Source organism: Zootoca vivipara, chromosome 7 (genome assembly GCF_965207765.1).
Source record: "Zootoca vivipara chromosome 7, rZooViv2.hap1.1, whole genome shotgun sequence".
Taxonomy (NCBI): Eukaryota; Metazoa; Chordata; class Lepidosauria; order Squamata; family Lacertidae; genus Zootoca; species Zootoca vivipara.
The window spans coordinates 18279304-18299960 of record NC_142590.1 but is presented as its reverse complement, the minus strand read 5'-3'; the positions used below and the strand labels follow the sequence as shown (position 1 = coordinate 18299960).

At 42.5% G+C, this 20657-nt stretch overlaps 1 long non-coding RNA gene across 5 annotated transcripts in view; it reads right to left on the bottom strand.

Annotated features, from left to right (window-relative positions):
• The window catches only part of LOC132592427 (uncharacterized), a 137033-nt gene extending 124993 nt beyond the window's left edge, over positions 1–12040 (bottom strand). For 2 of the 5 annotated variants that reach the window (XR_015950958.1, XR_009557870.2), the window contains exons 1-2: positions 11652–12029; positions 8281–8434 (exon numbers count right to left, since the gene is read on the bottom strand). This is a non-coding gene — a long non-coding RNA (uncharacterized LOC132592427). Of the gene's footprint in view, positions 1–8280; positions 8435–11651 lie in introns of all 5 variants that reach the window. The other 3 variants (XR_015950959.1, XR_015950961.1, XR_015950960.1) reach the window with 3 other exon arrangements.
• Between the last annotated feature and the right edge of the window lie 8617 nt (positions 12041–20657).

The window sequence follows — 20657 nt, the reverse complement described above, 5'->3', positions numbered from 1 at the left end:
CATAAAGAAGGCTGATTGCCGAAGAATTGATGCTTTTGAATTTTGGTGCTGGAGGAGACTCTTGAGAGTCCCATGGACTGCAAGAAGATCAAACCTATCCATTCTGAAGGAAATCAGCCCCGAGTGCTCACTGGAAGGACAGATCCTGAAGCTGAGGCTACAATTCTTTGGCCACCTCATAAGAAGAGAAGACTCCCTGGAAAAGACCCTGATGCTGGGAAAGATGGAGGGCACAAGGAGAAGTGGACGACAGAGGACGAGATGGCTGGACAGTGTTCTTGAAGCTACAAACATGAGTTTGACCAAACTGCGGGAGGCAGTGGAAGACAGGAGTGCCTGGAGTGCTATGGTCCATGGTGTCACGAAGAGGATTGTTTTGCAGTAGGTGACTTGTAAAGAAAATGAAGAATGGAAGGGGAACAAACAGTGCAGGCTGTTTTCTGTCTGTGTCATGTTTACATGGGTTCTTTCATAAATGTGCTCTGTTCTGTTTCATAAAATTATAGGTGATGTTGGTCTGGCACGAGAAACCCATGTTGCTGTGTTTCTTTCCTAAATGATTGCAGACTGACTGCTTAATGATCATGATACTTTGGGTATCAAGACAACTAGTCAGTGGCTGTCTGTGTGCTCTCTTCTTTTCTCCTTTTCATGAGTGAGAATAACAGTTGCCTGCCTCCAGTCTCTCAGAATCCCTTTAGTACCCTGAGATGCAATTTGCCTTGCCCCCAAAATTCATTTAGAGTGGTTAGGCACTCTTCTATCACCTTCCTACGTATGTTACCTCACTACCTTTCAACACCAACCTCCGTTTTTCACCCAAAACAAGCCTGTACCAAAATTCCCAAATATAAATATATATTTGTCTTCAAAATATGTATTTCCAAACATATCTTCTCTCAAAACAGTGGATAACTGAATCCCAAACCTCCATTGGTCTTGGATGTATGGATCAAGTCAGTTCATACTGGAATTTCTCAATTTAATTCCTCAACCTTTTTGCACCTTGCTCTAGAACTCTGGAAGCAGCTAGAGTCTTTCTGGCTGTGATGTCATAATGTATGTGTCTCCTGGACAAATCAGGTTGGCCTGCCTTGCTTTACTGCTTAAGTATTACAAATATTAAGTGGTTTAGAAATCCTTTTAAATTAATAAAATTAAATGTTCTAGGGTCAACCTTCCCCCCCCCCGAATCTCCTTAATAGAAGTTAGAAGTTTGGAAGCTTAGCTTACAATCCTTGAATGGTACAAAACAAAGCCTAACTGGTTAAATTTCTGTTATGTCTGTTGGCCAACCAGTCTTTCATTGTATGTATTGGGGGATAATAATCAAGAATGGTAGGGAGAGAAAGGGGGATATTATACCAGGGCATCATTTACGAAATGTTGCATCTTTAAAACCGTCTAGGAATAATCGCCATCTCAGCCAAAGGCTTTCCCCTCTCATGTCAACAACAGGAGTGTGAGGAGACTCACATTGTGTCAGGTGTCATTGCTTCTGAGCCTCAGCTTGACACGATGGAATTGGGGGGGGGAATGTAACATCTGCATGAGAAACGAATGGCTGAAGGCCTGGCGCCGGCAGAAAATGCTGCTGCAGTAAGATATGCAAAGAGCAACGTCCCCACTGAGACAAACCCATCGCAACCTTTCTGAGCTGGCCAGAGGAAGGCTTGGCAGTGACATCTATGAGAAGGCTGTGAAAGCACAAAGGTTGAGGGCATCTAACAATAAAGAGTTCCAGACAGTAAAAAGATCACTTTGTGCTCTTTGGAACAAAATGTTGCTCTGCATTGGAAAGAGTCCCATTGGACTCCACTGGCTCCTGCTCGATGGAAGTCATGGCAACAAAGGAAGCAGTTTGCCCTTAGGATTTCAAGGGTTTGGACTAACCATAAAAGTTATCCTCATTTGGAAATGAATGCCTACTGATGTGGGTGGGGGCAAGATGAGAGAGGAAAGAAATCGGTGTGCAGTGTCTTCAGCCACCGAATACTTGTCTCCATCTAGAAGTATTCCCCAATACACAGTGGAACCTCGGTTTTTAAGCGTCTCAGAAGCCGGACAATTTGGAACCCAAACGCTGAAAACCCAGAAGTAATTGCTTCCATTTTCAAATGTGCCTTGGAAGTCGAACGGCTTCTGAGGCACGTTTTTCCATTTTTTCAATGGATTTTGCCAACTGCCAATTCTCAGTTTTTGAACGTTTTGGAAGTCAAACGGTCTTATGGAAAGGATTAGGTTTGAGAACCGAGGTTACTCTGTACATGGTGTTGTGAGTTGGGGGGCAGGCAGGGCTGTATGTCTGAGTTTTCCAAAGCAACTACTCTATTCCCAATTTAAGAATGGAAAGTGAAATACCAGTGGACAACAAAAGAGGTTCAAGGATGCTCTTAAGGCAAATCTTTAAAAATGGAGTATAAGCACGGAAAATTGGGAAACACTGGCCTGTAAACGCTCCAATTTGAGAACAGCCTTTACCAAAGATATCATGGACTTTGAAGAAGCACAAACTCAGGATGAAAGAGAGAAACGAGCTAAGAGGAAGGCACGTTTGGCAAATCCTCACTGTGATCAAACCGGAAACCTATGTCCCCACTGTGAAAGGACGTGTGGATCCAGAATTGGCCTCCACAGTCACTTATGGACACACTGTCAAGACCGTGTTCATGGAAGACAATATTACTCAGCTATGCGTGATCTCCAAAGAAGATGCCCGAGTCCTTTCTAATTCTTGGCTGCAAGTGCTGGAATGGCTAGGCAAGTTTCTTGGCAATAGCCTAAGTATTGGTCGTTAAGGTAACAAAGTAAGTGGCTCTATGACAGAGGACAATGGGTGGGTCTCCCTCCCCCAACTGTCTGTTAGAAAGACAAAAGCCAGAGCTGAGGTTTGTGAGGTAGGAGATGGAGACTGCAGGCTGGGCAGCTGCGAGATAGAGCCATGCCTGATTTCTGGTAGAATCCAAGGCTTTGGCTATTGGGATAAGTAAAACTCTCCTGGGGCTTAAATGCTGTGAACCCCTCCATCACAGGCTCAGGTTGAATATGTGTGTAAATAAACTGCCAAGAGGAAGAGGAACAACCATTGAAAGGCATCTTGAAAAAATAGCTCAGGCTGTTGAGAATGGGTTGATGGGTGCTTGAGCCTGTTGAAAATAATTCTGAAGAGTTCCTATGTCACAGAAGTACTATTCTGCAATACAAAGAGACAGAGTAGAGTATTATTTCTGGCCTGGTTCCAAATACATTTGGATTGAGTGGTTCAAGGGGGCTTCAAAATGAATTATGGGTCCATTTCTTTAAATATAACAGATATAATTACATGTTTCCTTAAAAGATCTGAGAAATATCAAGAGTGTGGGACAATTTAGAATTGGGAGGGCAAAAATCAAAAGGACGTAAGAAGGATAACAAACAAAGGAGGAACAGAAAGACAAAGCACCCTGAAGCACTATCTTCTTCAGCCATAAAACAATCCATAGCTGCCCAATCATTAAAGCAAAAGTTTACGCATGTAACAAGAATATACTTATGGTCCCTATGCACAGTATGACATTTGTTAGGCAGCCAATGTTATATCAGGGTCGTTGTTCTGTCTTTGATAATGCTCATTTTCTGCTGAGGTTAAATCAGTTTAGACACCATCTAGTCTTACATTGTAATTATTATTTTTCTATCAGTTAGAATCAGCTGCCAATTTGTGGCATCTAGTGACATGCATTAGAAACCAAACTGATAGCAACAAACAGTCCTGAATAGGAAGATCTTGGTGTGTATTCACTATTCAGGAGATAGGGCTGATTTCAAGGGAAGCACATCTCCTCAAGCCCAAATTCAAACCCTGCATCAGCTCGGTCTTCCATGGGCAGTGAATGGATTAGTTCTCCCCCATCCCACTTTCCTTGCAAAAACCGAATGGTGTATTAAGGAGAAACGTTATTCATGTTAGCTCCCAATATTCAATTGTCTTTTCATTACAGGCATTTGATTAAATATGCTATGGTCTGATGATGTGTGTACAGATGAATATATATGAGAAAATGAGAACAGAAAGAAGAAGAGGAGGAGGAGGAGGAGGAGGAGGAGGAGGAGGAGGAGGAGGAGTTTGGATTTGACATCCTGCTTTATCACTACCCTAAGGAGTTTCAAAGCGGCTAACATTCTCCTTTCCCTTCCTCCCCCACAACAAACACTCTGTGAGGTGAGTGGGGCTGAGAGTGTGTGACTAGCCCAAAGTCACCTAGCAGCTGTATGTGGAGGAGCGGAGATGAGAACCCAGTTCCCCAGATTACGAGTCTACCGCTATTTACCACTACACCACACTGGCTCTACAGTGTGGTACTGTAGAACTGCAGAGTTGGAAGGGACCATGAGGACCATCTAGGCCAACCCCTTGCAATGCAAAAAACTTCTGCCCAACGTGGGCCTCAAACCCATGACCCTGAGATTAAGAGTCTCATGCTCTACCAACTGAGCTATCCAGCATCTGGAGAAGAACATAGGAACTGCTGGGCTGGACCATCTAGGCTAGGGATGGGAAGCTGTTACTCTCCAGATGTTGCTAGACTCCTGTAACCTCTACTGACCACACTAACTGGGACTGATGGGAATTGGGAGTCCAACAATGCATGGAGGACCACAAGATCACCATCCTTGATCTAGGCCAGACATCCCCAAGCTTCGGCCCTCCAGATGTTTTGGACTACAGTTCCCATCATCCCTGATCACTGGTCCTCTTAGCTAGGGATCATGGGAGTTGTAGGCCAAAACATCTGGAGGGTCGCAGTTTGGGGGTACCTGGTCTAGGCCAAAATCCTGCCTCTAACATTCTGTGCATTCACAAGCAGGTCAGACAAGTGATCCCCTTTCTCTGTTATGTGTTCCTAGGTGCCTCTGTAGGAAGCACCATTTAACTATATAGTCAAACCTTGGTTCTCAAACGGCTCCATTTTTGAACGTTTTGGTTCCCAAACGCCGAAAACCTGGAAGTAACTGCTCCAGTTTTCAAATGATTTTTGGAAGCTGAATGTGCCACATGGCTTCTGTTTTGAGTTTCCCCATTGTATTGAGGCTTCTGCTTTCAGTTTTTGGTTGCCAAGCATCTCAGAAGTCAAACGGTCTTCCGGAATGGATTACGTTTGACAACCGAGATTTGCTGCTCTAGCTTTTAAAATGATGGCTTGTTTAGTTGGCAGTCGAGCTACTAAACTGGAAATTCCCAACATATTGTACACAGGAATGTAAAAGAAGGGAATGCAGGCATTTAGGTGTTGTTTCAAACACTACTAAAACCCACAGTTTGTTCGTTGTGTCCACGTGCTTAAGTCATGCTGGCCACATGAGCCGGAAAAACTGTCTGCGGAAAAACATCAGCTCCCTCGGCCAGTAAAGCGAGATGAGTGCCGCAACCCCAGAGTCGTTTGCGACTGGACTTAACTGTCAGCGGTCCCTTACCTTTACCTTTTTAAGAAGCTCTGCTCCCACTCCTATGTAAATAGCTAGATTTTAAAAAGGGGTCCGAAAGTCACATGAGGAGGATTTGGTGCCAAGAAGATGCCTCTAGGTCACTCAGCATGTTCGCTGCACAATTCCTGAAACTTTCTGCACGGCCGTTTCTGCTTTTTATTTATTTACTACCTACCCACCTGCATTTATGCAGCTTTCCATAAAACATGAAAATATGGCATAAAACAATAAAAATGATGAATTGACTATAAAGCTCTGGAACACAATCATGTACATAGAAACATAGGAAGCAGCCTTAAACTGACAGAGACCATCGCTCCATCTACCATAGTTTGTCAGGGAGACATTCCCAGCCCTGTACAGACAGGAGACATTCGCAGCCCTACCTGCAAATGCAAAGGATTGATCCTAGGATCTTTCATATGCAAGGCAGGTGCTCTGTCACTTAGCTTTGTGAATTGTGTCGAGGAGCCCTCTGCATGAAGAGTTTATAGTCAGCACCACTTGCTTGGCCCCTCGACCAAAACTATCAATGTCTCTGGTAGAACCCCCTAGAAGGATTATTCATCAGAATCTCTAACGCCATCTCAACCGCGAACCCAGGTCGAAATCCTGATGAAATGGATTGCATGCATAGAGTTTGGATCTTAATCTCCTCCAATACAGTTTCTATATTGATGTGTGGGGGGTTTTTTCCTCTCCCCACTCCCTGCCATGCCAGTAGGCTCTGGTTCCAGAATTAACCATGGCTGGGAGAAATGTGCATCTTTGCAAGAGAGAGGGTTCAGCTCTCCCCATCCATGTCTTTGCTCTTCACAGTTGGAGAAGGCCTCAAATGGATCTTCCACCTTCACATGTAGTTTGATTTGCCACATTGTCTGTCTGTCTGTCTGTCTGTCTGTCTCTGTGTCTGCCTGCCTGCCTGCCTGCCTGCCTGCCTGCCTGCCTGCCTCTCTCTCTCTCTCTCTCTCTCTGTCACACACACACACACACACACACACACACAGAGAGAGAGAGAGAGAGAGAGAGAGAGAGAGAGAGAGAGAGAGAGAGAGAGAGAGAGAGAGATCCCTACTTAGTCTATCTCATTTCCAGAAAAGATAACTCTGTGTGCATTTAGTTGCTTTTGTACCCAAGGCTTAGAAAAGCAGTCTCTTATGAAGTTAACCTAGCCTTTGAAGTAAAGGTTTCACAAATTACAATGACTGTTCGGAGTTTGTTTTAATTTCATCTGCTTTGAAGTCAGGTCCTTTTGCTGTTTCCCATTTTTTTGGCATCAGATACACACTGACATATGGTTAGGTAATATCTTCTATAATAATTCATTTCACAGTTTACATTGCTAACCACGGCCTGTGTCCAAAAGGGATTAATTCCACACACCCACACACCGCACACAGTGTTTTCTACAATCAGACATTGTGGTTTCTCTCTAGAACTCATGAGAATGTTAACTTTAAATTATTCAGAGCTACATTAATATGTATGTCTAGAAGGAACTCCTACAATGCTGGGGTGAGTTTGAGAGAAGGTAGATGCAAAGATGACTTGTTAAAAGTAAGTAAAGAAATGCATCTGGCTTCTCTTTTTAATATAAAAAATAAATAAGTCACAATGTATAAAGACAGTATTTAAACACAGTTTTCTCAGGCTAGAATTAGTGGACAAAAAGAAATGAAATTGCTAAAATTCCATTCATGATACAGCTTAAATTTCTGCTCTGGAGTGTTCAGTGGACATTTTCACACGAGTCAGTAAGGATAGTCTTTCATCCACTTTTGTAAATCAAACTAAATAGCTACCGGTATATTAATACGAACTGCTTTTTCTCTGTTGCTTTAATGAGATTCAGAAATCTCACGCTCAAAAATTACTTTTAGCACTACTTGTAAAAAACATCCTGCACTTAGGATTTCTGAATGAGTAGTTTCTAGAACAAAATCAAAGCAGAAGGAAGAACCTATGAAAAATCTTAGGGGTGTGCAAGAATTTCCCTTTTGCTTTTCACCCTTCCATTTGTTTTCATCATTAAACTCTCCATTAAGTTTGCTATACATTCAATGAAATAACATCCACTCATATTTGTGGTCCTAGAACCAGGAACCCCCATTGGCCTTAGGCTGAGATACCTTGAATTATGCATTCTCAGACCTCTATCACTTTGCAGGAACTGCAGGAAAAATCTGGGGCATGCTGGAGCTTAGCTAGGAACTATTTATTTCAAAACTTTCTGGAAGATCTCGAGAAACACTTAGAGTGGGACAAACATGCCATCACACACCACCCCAATCTCCTAGCAGTGCAAAATTATAGGGGTACCAAGCATGCTTAACAGAGTCTGTGTTTCCTTTGGACAATGAGGCACAGCATAGACTATATAGTGTCTTTATGATGTATGGTTTATTTACACATATATACAACGTGGGCCTACTGTGGATGGATTCAAAACATTACACTCAAAGCGGGTTCCGTCTCTCTCACAGCTGCAGTACTGGATCCAAACTGCAAAACCCATTAGCCCACTGCAATTCTGAAAGTCCAACTCCCACCTCTGCAATATCTTTGCTTACAATCCAGAGCTCAGGGCTTGGCTCCACCACTCTGTGTCCAGCAGAGAAGCTTGCCTTGTTGATGGCCCATCACCTTGTCTACTCGCTAACTACTCGCCATCTCTTCAGGCTATTACTTCAGCAGGAAGCTAGCCTGGCTTTTTAAAAGCAGGGCTTAAATTTAAAATGCTAAATTCAATGTCTGCACCCCAGAATTAGAAGGAGAGTCCAGGAACCCCAATAACTTATAACACTATGTATTTACCTGCTTGGTCTGTGTGTCAGCCCAGCTCACTTCTGTATCCTTAAAATGACGGTGATGATGTTGCAGCAAATGATTACTGCCTGAAAGCAGTGTTGTAAAATGGTTGAACCTCAGTAAGTGCTGGTAGGAAGCATTCAGCCACAAATCTGTCCTGCTGGAAATTTAAAAAAATACAGTGAAGCAATCTCTTCAGAACCCCTCTGATGCACAGAAGGGAACAGAAGTCTGTAACATTAGTCTCTGTAATGGACAGGGAACACGAAACTTCTAAAAAGGCTAGGCCTAGTATAAAACTAGGATCCTGGTCTCTTGCCTTTGGGCAGCAAAAGACACAAGTACTTTCCTTATGCATGCTAGACTTTTGTCCTAAGACCCAGTAACCCAATCCCAGTGTGGAATTGTAAATGCAATAAAAAAATAATATCTATAGCTTTTTATATTTTATTGGTATCACTTATACAGACCCTCCAAGTGTCCCTATTTTCTAGGGAGAGTCCCAGATTTACAGAAGCAGCCCTAGTTTCTGATTTGATCTCAGAATTTCCCGGTTTTCCTTAGGACAATTTTCATCAGAGAAATATTGGAGGGTATGGAGTCATGCAACCCCCGAGCCAAGGAGATAAGTAACTATACAATCTTTAGAAGACATCTGAAGGCAGCCCTGTAGTCATACCTTGTGTTACGAACACTGCGGGTTGCGCGTTTTCGGGTTGTGGACTGCACTGAACCCGGAAGTACCGGAACGGGTTACTCCCGGGTTTCGGCGCTTGCACATGCACCAAAGTGCAAAATGACATCATGCGCAGAAGCGCCGAATCACATCACACATGTGCGCAGACATGGCGCTTCAGGCTGCAAACACTGCGGGTTGTGAATGTGCCTCCCACACGGATCACGTTTGCAACCAGAGGTATGATTGTATAGGGAAGTAATTTTTAATGTCATGCGCTGGGCCTCCTCAATCTTGGGGGCAATTTGGCGCCTCTGGTACTAGAAGAGTTCTGTGGTTTTGCTTATTTTGTAAATAAAAAGATCACAATAGCCAGAAATGTGCTTTTTGTAGAAGTAAATGACATGTAGTCTGAAACACAGAGGCAGAGGGAAGGGGAATGCACAAAAAAATAAGAAAAGAGAGCAATATGATTCCCAACACATTTCAGGGAAACTCCTTTTCCTAAGGGGAAAGTTTCTTTTAAAAAAAATATCTGCTTAGGCCAGCTACAGGCCACAATTTAACCTCCCTGAATGCCAGAGTTTCTAGACGTATCTGCAATAAAGGTGACAGTTCAGATAGGCCATAGGAGCAGCTTGCTCTGAAGCCAAATAAAATCAAGCTGCTCTAAACAGAAAGCTTGTTTCATTGTTATTGCAACCTGGCAAACCCTGTAATGTTTTCTCTACCAGGCAGATGATTTGCAATTGGCTTGATTCGCATCAATGGAAATTACAAATAGTTTGCTGGAAAGCTGCAAACCCTATTTGCATTCCTCTTGTTCGAAAGGCTGAAAACATGCTGGCCATAACAAAATATTGCCTGGTGTACGGATTTTAGCAGACAAATGTTGGTCTGGCAGCAAGCTGGGTACAGAGCTCTCTTTTCGTTTTGCATTATAATTGCTGAGGGCATAGCTGCAGAATCTGTGGAAGGAAGCAATGGCTGGCCTGGGAATACAATACATCATTATAGCAATAAGCAGTGTCCCTAGCCCCCCCCCCCCTCTGCAAAGCAACTATTGCCTTGCTGAATCCAACTATGGTCTAGCTAGCCCAAAATTATTTTGGCAATAGCAGAGAGCCTAATGTACCTGGATGCTCACAAGCAGGACTTGAAGGGAAATGCCACCCCTTGTTCTTTGTCTTCAGTATCTAGTAATCAGAGGAACAGCACCTCTGAAGATGGAAATACCATACGCAGGGGTCAGCAAACTTTTTCAGCAGGGGGCCAGTCCACTGTCCCTCAGACCTTGGGGGGGGGGTGGACTATATTGTTTTTTGGGGGAGGAAGAATTCCTATGCCCAGCAAATAACCCAGAGATGCATTTTAAATAAAAGCACACATTCTACTCATGTAAAAACACGCTGATTCCCAAACCGTCCGCAGGCCGGATTTAGAAGGTGATTGGGCCGGATCCGGCCCCCAGGCCTTAGTTTGCCTATCCATGCCAAACAGCTATCATAGTTGGGGGGGGGGGGTTGGACCTCTTGAGTGCCTGTAGTTTTCACTTTGCTTTTCATTTGTATACTGCCTTTCTATGACACACATGGCAATTTACAGCAACAAACCATACAACAAAGAACACACACATCTTCCATACATGAAGGTGTAAATAAACCTCTACACGTGCACAACTGTACAGTGGTAACTTGGTTTATGAACCTAATCCGTTCCGGAAGCCTGTTCTGAAACCAAACCGTTCTTAAACCGAGGCACGCTTTCTCAAATGAGGCCTCCTGCCTCTTCCACCGTTCGGATTCTGTTCTTAGACCGAGGTAAAGTTCGCAAACCGGGACACTACTTCTGGTTTTTGTTCTTAAACCGAGGTACCACTGTATATGTTTGAGGGCTGTTCTTAAACCGAGGTATCACTGTTTATGTTTGGGTTCTTCTGCATGACTGGGAATGCTGTGTAGTCAGGTTTACTGATTATGTGGACATAAAACCCATACACAGGCAGTGGTTGATACCTTTTGCTAAATGTGGAAATTTGTAGTGCAAGCAGTCACCATGTTTTGAAGGTCTGAACAATAAACAAGCCTTCTGTTTCTCAAACAACAGATCCAAAAGTTTCCAAACAAGCAGTTTCTCTCATTCTCTCTCTCCTGATACGTTTTTTTGTTGTTGTTGTTGTTTTGGTGTTTGTTAGTCATCCCATAACATGGTTCTCTTGGCAATGTACAATGAAATAAATTTTAAAATTACAAAAGGCAAAAAATACAAATAATATAATTCAAAACAACAACAACACCCCACAACAATGGCAATAACTTCAGCGGGTCAACTCTGACTAATGTGGGATGCCACATAATAAAATTACCACACGATGATTTTAACATGTCAGTTTGGAAGTTCCAATAGGTTGTTTCCAACCTCGTGCAACACTGGTGAAATTTCTTCCACGCCTTCCACTAGGGACTTACGAGTGCAAACGAATAAACAATTTAAAATATAGAAAAGATTAAAATGTCAGCGGAAACAAGCAAAAATGTAACTGCACTCTTCTAAATGCAAAATTAAGCCCCATCAGCAGAACGATCAATTTAACAGATGCCCAGCAGAAACGCAAGGTAAATAATCCAAATCCTCAGATATTAAATCCGAAAAGTCAGAGGTGTTCACTGACGATACGAAGTAAAAATAAATAAATACCCACCACACAAAAACTGGAGTGCTAAAGTCGCTTCCATCATTTTAACAAACCAATCTTTTCTGTGTTGACCAAGCAAGGAGCTGAGGAGCAAGTGACCTCTCTCTCCTACCGGAAAACTGGCCTATTATCCATCTCTAATTCAAAACTGTTTGTTCACATTTTGAGGGTGGAGACCTTTTTTCTCCCTCTTTTGCTTCCAGGGCTGGCCCAGGAGATTCTGGTGCCTGAGGCGGGCAAGATGTGTCCCATCCTTTGCCAACCGTGTACAACCAGACTGGCAGTCGAATTGTCTCTCAGTGCAGGTGACAGGCCAATGTCCCCCCACCATACCTGAGCAGCTGCTATGGGGCTGTGAAGCCAGCTCTGCTCCTTGGGTAGAGGGACTGACTGTTAAACTGCTGCTGCAATTGTTGCTCTGTAAACAGAACAGTGGTCTCCCAGCAACTCTCAGCAGCCTTAACTACACTTCTTCCCAGGATCCTCTGGTTGAAGGCAGTGTTCTGCCCCCACCCCCCACCCCAGGGTCCCAGTTCTTTAGAGATAGCAAATCTGTGTATTAGTATTAGGTAGAAGGAACAATTACTGTATGCTGCTCCTTTGAGAAAAAGGAGAAAGTACCTTTCCCCTTTTTCCAGACCTTAAGGCAGGCTGGGAAATGAAGGCACAGTAATATTCTAGTTTCTATGGGCTCTGCCCAGAGCAGGGGAAACCTCCCTCTCTCCTTTGCCACCTCCTTCTGTTTAGTTATTGCAAAAACTTCGTAGCAGAACTTCATAAAGAGCTTCCTAACCGCATTCATTCAAAGCCCAAAGAACAGCCTACTGGGACGTGAGTAAAATACCTCGACACGTGCCTTGTGAACTTCGATAAAATACATGCTTGAGAACTTTGCGGAGTTTTGTTTATACTATCCAGATTGAGAGGCGTATCATGATGGAACAGGCAGAGCTGTTTAAAGCGGTATGACACCACTTTAAATGTACAGAGCACCCAGGACCGGCCCTACGGCGCAGCAGGGGGGGGGCAGAGGGATCTTCGAGCCAGGGCGCCAGATATGCTTAAGACGGCCCTGAGAGGGCCTGAAGTGACTGCCTCATCCTGCATTTCGATAAACCATGGGTAGGCAAACAAAGGCCCGGGGGCAGGATCCGGCCCAATCGCCTTCTAAATCCGGCCTGTCCGGGAATCAGTGTGTTTTTACATGAGTTGAATGTGTGCTTCATCTCTAGGTTATTTGTGGAGCATAGGAATTCCTTCCTTCCTTCCCCCCCATATATATATATATATATATATATATATATATATATATATATATATAAAGAGAAAGAAGGTTCTTTTTATCATATCATATGTGGTGGTCTTGTAGTAAGGTTAAAACTTATATATATACACTTTAAGTTTTAACCTTACTACAAGAACACCACATATGATATGATAAAAAGAACCTTCTTTCTCTTTACATTTCCAACACTTGTTTGATTTAGATTTATACATTTTTGCCTGTTTACTCGGTGTTCGATACCAACAATATATCCTTTTCATATAGTTTTCTCTTAGACCATAACATGCTGTAAATTTTATATCCGTATTTCACAATCGTTCCCATGCTTCCATGTTTATATTATGACCAATATCTATTGCCCAGTGTATCACTGAGGATTTTACTTGCTCATCTTTTGTATATAGGGAAGCTTTTAAATGATCGATGTTTTATTACGTTTGTATATATGTTGGAAGCTGCCCAGAGTGGCTGCGGCAACCCAGTAAGATGTGTGGGGCAGAAATAGTGAAATTACCATTATAGAATGGGATGTCCCTATTTTCATGGGAGAAATGTTGGAGGGTATGTAGACCTAGACAGAACAACTATTTCTTCTATGCTGTACAATAGGAACAGTCTCAGTGATATGCCATGGAAGTCCAGTTGTCGTTGGAGAGCCCATGTGAACCTGACAGACCTTCTGGCTGTGGATTATTGCCTTAATGGGCCTTTTGATCCCACTGTGGCCAGAATTTGCCACCGTTTAATCCAGATGTGCTCAACCTGGCTATCAATACAGCTTGGGCTTTTGATCCTTTCTTCTGAGCCTTGGCTTCGCACTTCTAATGACTGGTGTTTTGGCTCATCTTTCGGAGCTTCCCTTTTTTGGCTTCCACCTTGCACTTGTCTTCAGAGCTATGATTACAACATAATTTGCTTCTGGACATCGATTTTAGCTCAGCTGCCATGGAACTTTGGCTGTCAGTTGTAGCCCAAACCAGAACTTGGCCTGTTCTTCTTCTTTTTTTAACTGTTCCCAAATCTATGTACATTTTATTCTGCTTCTTCATTCATATTCCCCTTACTCTGTCCCATTTCTATTCAACAGCCCCTTCCAAAGCTAGTTCAGAGGCTTGCTTGGCTTCTCCTACCTTCTGAATTTCAACCATCACTTCAGGAATCCCTGTGTCTTCTTAGAGAGCATTTATCAAAATAAGTACTTGGCTTTCAAGCCTTTGGCCTTGTAGCTCCACTAATTTATATTCTAACAATCAAGAGAGCATTTGCATTTGTGCCCCAAGGTCTGGCTCACAGTGTTTTCGAGCAAAGAGAAAAAACAGAGTCAAAACCAGGATTCATGGACTTTATTCCTAAACTACATTCATTGACTTGCTGTGTTGCCTCGGACAAGTTATTTGATGACCTTTCGGAAATGATCTCCTACTTGTTTAGAATTGCATGACCAAACAACCAGGGGAAATTAATTCTGGGTTAGCAACATCAGACTTTTTCTTGCGGCATTGCAATTTAAAGTTAAATGTTTTGGTGGGTTGATTTCATAAAGTTTTGCAACTAGACCAAGTGCTGGTTCAAACTTAATTGCCTTCAGATAACTCCATTTCAGATCACTTGATGACTTAACACTGTGTGAATTGACCTCACTGAAAATTACGGGCCCAAGCCAAACAAAACAGCAAGGATAATATGCAATGTCTTTGAATGAAAATTATAAATAATCCCAAGAAAGTATTAGAATCAAAGAACTGTAGAGTTGGAAGGGACCACGAGGATCATCTAGTCTAACCCTCTGCAATGCAGGAATCTTTTGCCCAACGTGGAGCTCGAACCCATGACTTTGAGATTAAGAGTATTGCGCTCTTCTGACTGAGTTATATTTTGTTATTATTTATTTCACCATTTATTTTTGTTTCACAAAAATTATATACTGCTTGTTTGCAATAAAACCTCAAAGTGGTTTACAAAAAGGAAATAAAAACATTATTGAGAGAGAGAGAGAGATAAAAACAACTATTTAAAATTATTTTAAACTATTAGACCATACTTCTGTTAATGTATTGGCTTGAGATATGCAGCAACTTCTAAATAATGATATTAATTTTAAGAGTCATCCTTAAAATTCTTCTAATATAGCCTGTGATTCTCAGGGCTTCTGTAGATTTCCAGTGCAAAGTGATGCAGATCCCTGCAGTACTAAATTCATTTTTAATTGCAAGTGCAGATGCCCCTGAGACTCGCTTTTCTGTGTGCAGGATCACCATTCCCTGGGAAAGAGCCATGCATACATGTTGTCATCGTTCAGACACAACCTCCAGCTGCCTGGGCTCTGCTCAGCTTTAGATATGTCTAAAGTCAGGAAATAATGGCATTAAAACTTGGCAAAAGTTATCCCTTGTAGAAGGTTCTTAAGCATAATATAGCTTGTATGTCACATGATTTAGCATCTCTTTTTCCAAATAGGAATATAATGAGCACAATCCACAGAGCTTTCAGCATGTTCAGTTCTCAGTGATTCCAATGTGAGTGTTAAGCATGTGTTTAGATATTTCAGATTGAAATGAATGGGGCTTCCAAGAGTTTCACTCTGAGTGGATTACGTTCCATATATTTGTCTGACAGACATGTTGTAATTGAACGGTAATGGGATTTTTAGATGGTTCTATTTGTCTTTGCGTATAGCTGAGATTTAATTCGTGAGTTGTATCTATTCTTGTGCCTCAAAATAAAACTGAAGCATAAGAGAAAACCATTAATAAACAGAAGAATTCAAAACACTAGATTCTATCATGCAAACTGTGTATCTAAACATCCACCTCATTTCATTCCTCTTGAGCAGAATAAGTCACATATTTAAAGCAGAATTATTCCCATGAATGTAAATAATACTTTTGCACGGAGAGATGTATTAGAGAAAATAACTAAGCTTGCTGGTGGGTTCTTTTGGTGTGTGTGTGTGTGTGTGTGTTTTCATCTTCTTTTTCGTTCTTAAGAGAGTTTGTCCCGGTTGTTGCATCTGCATTGGAAGCAACAAGGGAATGGATTTCTCCATTTGCTATTCTCCTGGTATCCTTTTTTCAAACAGGTACGGAAGCCTTAGATGTTTCATGCCAAAGGCCATAAAACTTATAAACATGACAGCCAGGGTGGTATTTTTTCTGAGTGAAGTGCAAGCCTGCTATGGCGTTTGCCTTCCTTTTCAGTTCATGAAAGGGCTGATGTTTCTCAGGTGGTCCATAAAGTGAGATGGTTTGGTAGCAGACCGAGGAATACGCTCAGCCAGACATTCTAGAAACGTAAGCCAAACAGTCATTCTTTCCAGCCTATTATTAGACTTGCTATACTGCTCAGTGGCAAGCAGTCTGCTACTGGGGAACCAGCTGGTTATCAGTTTCAAAGCTCACCCAATTTCTTTCAGGAGTTCTTTTTTATGCCTCTGGAAAGAGTACCTCTTTTTTTGTGTGCGTGTGTTCAGGGACATCGTGAGATTAGATCTTGCCAGAAATATTGCGTGTGCGTGTGTGTATGCTCAGACTACTCAGCTTGAAGTAAAAACAGAAGAATTATGACCCAGCAAGCTTCCATACTGTTTTTATCATTTTTGGAATTGGTTCGAAACGGGGGGGGGGGAGTAACTAAAACATACTTGTGTCTAACTTTTACTTCGTAATAGTTCTGTTCCATTCAATCCTCAGAAGTAAGCTCAACTATATTCAATTTGACTTACTGCCAGATAACTGGGTATAGGATGGCAGCCTACAATGAGGAAAGAAGATGTAGGCTTTTTGTGTCAAAATAAAAAGGGAAAAAGCCTCAATGTCAGACTGAGATATTCAGTTGAGAAGACAATAGACAGGGGCGGGGAGGAATAACATTTTAAATAAGATCAAACAAAATGTGATGCAACTTTTAAAACAAGGGTGGATAACCCTCAGCTCATAGAAAATGTTTTGGAGCACCACATTTGCCACTGCATTTTATTTTGTTTTATTATGTTTACTCCTCCTGTGGGTCCCTTTCTATTATGTCAAAAAGGGTTTTGTGGCCTCATAACATTTTGAGGTCATTGTTCTTTTTCAACTAACTGCTGCCATAGTTACCCTACTGTGATGCCAGAAAGTTTTTGTAGCTTCCAAGACCCCTCAAAAATTGTCCCTTATTATTATTATTATTATTATCATTATTATTATTATTATTATTATTAGTGATTCTATGATGCCCCCCCAAAATGGGACCCCCTCCCAGACTCCCTAAATGCATCCTTAAATATACATATATTGCCCTCGCCCACTTTTACGCTTCTACCTACCTTACTATGACGTGCAGCAATTGACACGGAAAAGGTCTTAAAATATCATCTAAAAGCGGACTCTGTAAGTGCTATCAAAACTTGGGAAGATAAATTTCCTGAGATCTTTGACATCTCAGTCACAGCTAATGCAGCCATTCAAAATGGGACTGAAACATAAAGATAGATTACCTGTCTTGACGAAAGCTAACAGAGAGCTGCAATTTAAACCGGAAGTTCTCAAAACCCACAATCAGTAGGTGAACTTTAGATTTTGCTGGATTCCTGAGTCAGTGGTGGGAAATATGGGAAATGATATGGTGGGTTTCCTTTTTTTTTTTCAAAGCTGCTTCCTACCGTTTCTGTTTCTCCAGCGGATTTTGAGCACTTGCACAGTTTCCTTCAATAACAGCTTCCCGGAAACAGAGAAGAGTTATGCGGCAGGATGACAATTCTATTTTTTTTTAAATATTTTTATTAATTTTCCAATTAAAACCAATTATATCACATTCAATATTTCAAATTATACACATATATATATCAATCAAACCGAATGTTATGCCAAATCATCTAAAGAATTTTTTATTTGGGTTCCCATGCTTCAAGAAATTGGGAATTCCTCGCAACTGTCCACTGCCGTCTTTTTTCTAAAGTTCAAATCGTCCTCCAAGTTCATAATAATCCAGATCTTCCCCTTACAGTCACATAGATGTTTTCCACTTTCATCCGATTGTTTCCCAGCCGCTGAGATAAATATCAAACCAAGTTTCACAGATGTTCTTTCTCCTGTGTGAGTTAATCAGTCCAGCCTCCCCATAAATCTTCTTAATGGAGCTCCTTGTTGCGTCGAAGCAGCCCGAAGCAGCGCCATCTCAAAAAGCTCAAATCACTTTCGCTTTCTCTCATAGCCATGAAGATTCACGATCATTATAGAATTTACAGCTTTTTCAGGCAGGAGACCCAAACATCAAACCATAAACTCTTGGTAAATTAATGGATCTCCTTGCCCTATAGCTGAACTTAGCTTCAGGTCGCTGCTCCAATTTAAAGTGCGTCACAACTCATAAATCCTCCGAGCGCGTCCAGAACCCCTTCCGCCCGACTAGGGGGAGGCTTTTCTCATCGGCAACTCCACATCTTTAAAAAAATATGTTCAGTAACAACAGTTATAAAGTTCAACTCACACAGTCTTTTGCTTCTCTTTCACTCCAAACAAGCCAGGACATCGCGTCCGGGAAGGTACGATGCAGCAATATGAAGGGAAAAAAAATAAAAACTCACTTCCCTTATCGCTCCGTCCCCATCAATCCTTCTTCCAGATGCAGTGCAATCTTTGACTCCTCTCCTTTCAGCAGCATAAATTTCTCAGCAGTAAACAGCGCTTCTTCCCCTCCTTCTGAAGTATGTCCATAGATTTAAGCCTAATTATCTTCTTTAACCATGGAAATCCCCGCCATGCAGATTAGCGTCCGGGAGTCCTGGCCCTCGTAAGTGCTCAGCCCAAGCTCCCCCCACTCCAAAAACAGTCGGAGTGGGTCAGGGGGCATCGCGGGCCAGCGGCCCCTCTCCGTAACCCCCGGAGAGGGTAGGGGGTTGCCATTTACTCCCCTAGCAACCGCCAAATTCCTTACGAAGGTCAGAGAGATGGAAAACAGGTCCGCCATTCCTGCAGGCGGAAACCGGAACGGCAGGATGACAATTCTAAACCCTAAGTTAACCTTGGGCCTTTTTGATGGGGTGATTCGCTTCACAAGCATTTAGCCGCTGTTGCTGGCAACACATTTACTAATGAATGGAAGAATCATGCTTCGTGTATGCTGCTAAGTGGTACACAAGGGTATGGGGTTTAGCACTGACGAGCAAATTGAATAAATTGAGACATCTGAGTGATGAACAGAATTTGACTAATTTTGGCTTTTGATATATACAGTACATCTTACACACAGTGTTGCTCAGCACAGTGTTTCAGAAAGACTTGCAAAGGTATGCATTTTACATAATTGTTAATTCTATGAAGATGTGCCTTAATTAATGTCGATATCCATGTCCAGTTTGGCTATAATACGTACCGTATTTTCTAGTCTATCCCTACGCCCCCCAGTGTATTTGTCCTTTTAAAATTGTTTTTGGGACTTGAGCTATGAACATATGTGGTACTGTCTACTCAACCTGGACGAACTTCTGCTAGGTCCACTGCCATCTTATCAAAATGCGCTTTTTTTTTGTCTGCACCCACCCTAGTATAATGTATAATGTTTATTTGCAAAATGAGTGCCCCTTTCAAATGTACATATGTAGGACATACAACTTGCAAAGCATGTAAGCTGGCATCAAGAGCTGGAGTCAGGTATAAAAAAGGTAAAGGACCCCTGACAGTTAAGTCCAGTCACAGACGACTCTGGGGTTGCAGCACTCATCTCGCTTTACAGGCCAAGGGAGCAGGCACTTGTCCACGGACAGTTTTTCCAGGTTATGTGAATAGCATGACTAAGCCGCTTCTGGCTCAACGGAACACCGAAACAACACCAGTGCACGGAAACGCCGTTTACCTTCCCGTCGGAGTGATACCTATTTATCTACCATACTTGCCCTTTTTGGTGTGCTTTCGAACTGTTGGGTTGGCAGGAGCTGGGACCAAGCAACGGGAGCTCACCCCGTTGCGGGGATTCGAACCGCTGACCTTCTGAGCAGCAAGCCCAAGAGGCTCAGTGGTTTAGACCACAGCGCCACTCGTGTCCCTATGGAGTCAGGTTTACGTCAGTGATAAAACAACAACGCACCCGATTTCTGTGAAGTTAACTCTTTATTCAAAGAAACAAAACAGCTCAGTCCTAGTGGTCACAGCAACCCTTCCCAGTAGGTCTTGCCCCACTGAGGCAGTTGCGAGGACTGAAGGTCTCCACCTTCCCACTGCTCTCCCTCCCCAGGTCCTTCCCAGGCAATCTCAGGCTCCGTCTATCTAGCCTCTCTTCATTTCTCTGCTGCTTCCACCAATCCCCTTGCTCTGAGCCTTCTTCCCCTGGGGTGTTCCCTTGGAGGTTCTCCTGCTGGCCCTCTCCACCCACGCAGTCCATGATAGCTGGTAATATGCCTGTGCTGTATCTATACTGACTTAGTGTTCTGCTGTACGTCTTACGTTACTCTGTCTAGAGACCCTGAAACAGGTTTGGGGAGATGGTTTGGGGAAACAATGTTAGAAAATGGTTTTTCAAAGCAGTTCCAGAAAATATTTGTTTCCCTTCTCTACGGTGTGTGTGTGTGTGTGTGTGTGTGTGTGTGTGTGTGTGTGTGTGTCTAACAAATCATCAACTCCAATCCTCTGCCCTAAAGCAAAATACTTTATGTATCTCAAGGATACACAACAAAGGCCTGTCCAATCTTCGTATCAAGAAATCTCCCAAGGACCTCCCAAGGCAGTCTACATCATTTTTGAACTGCTATCATA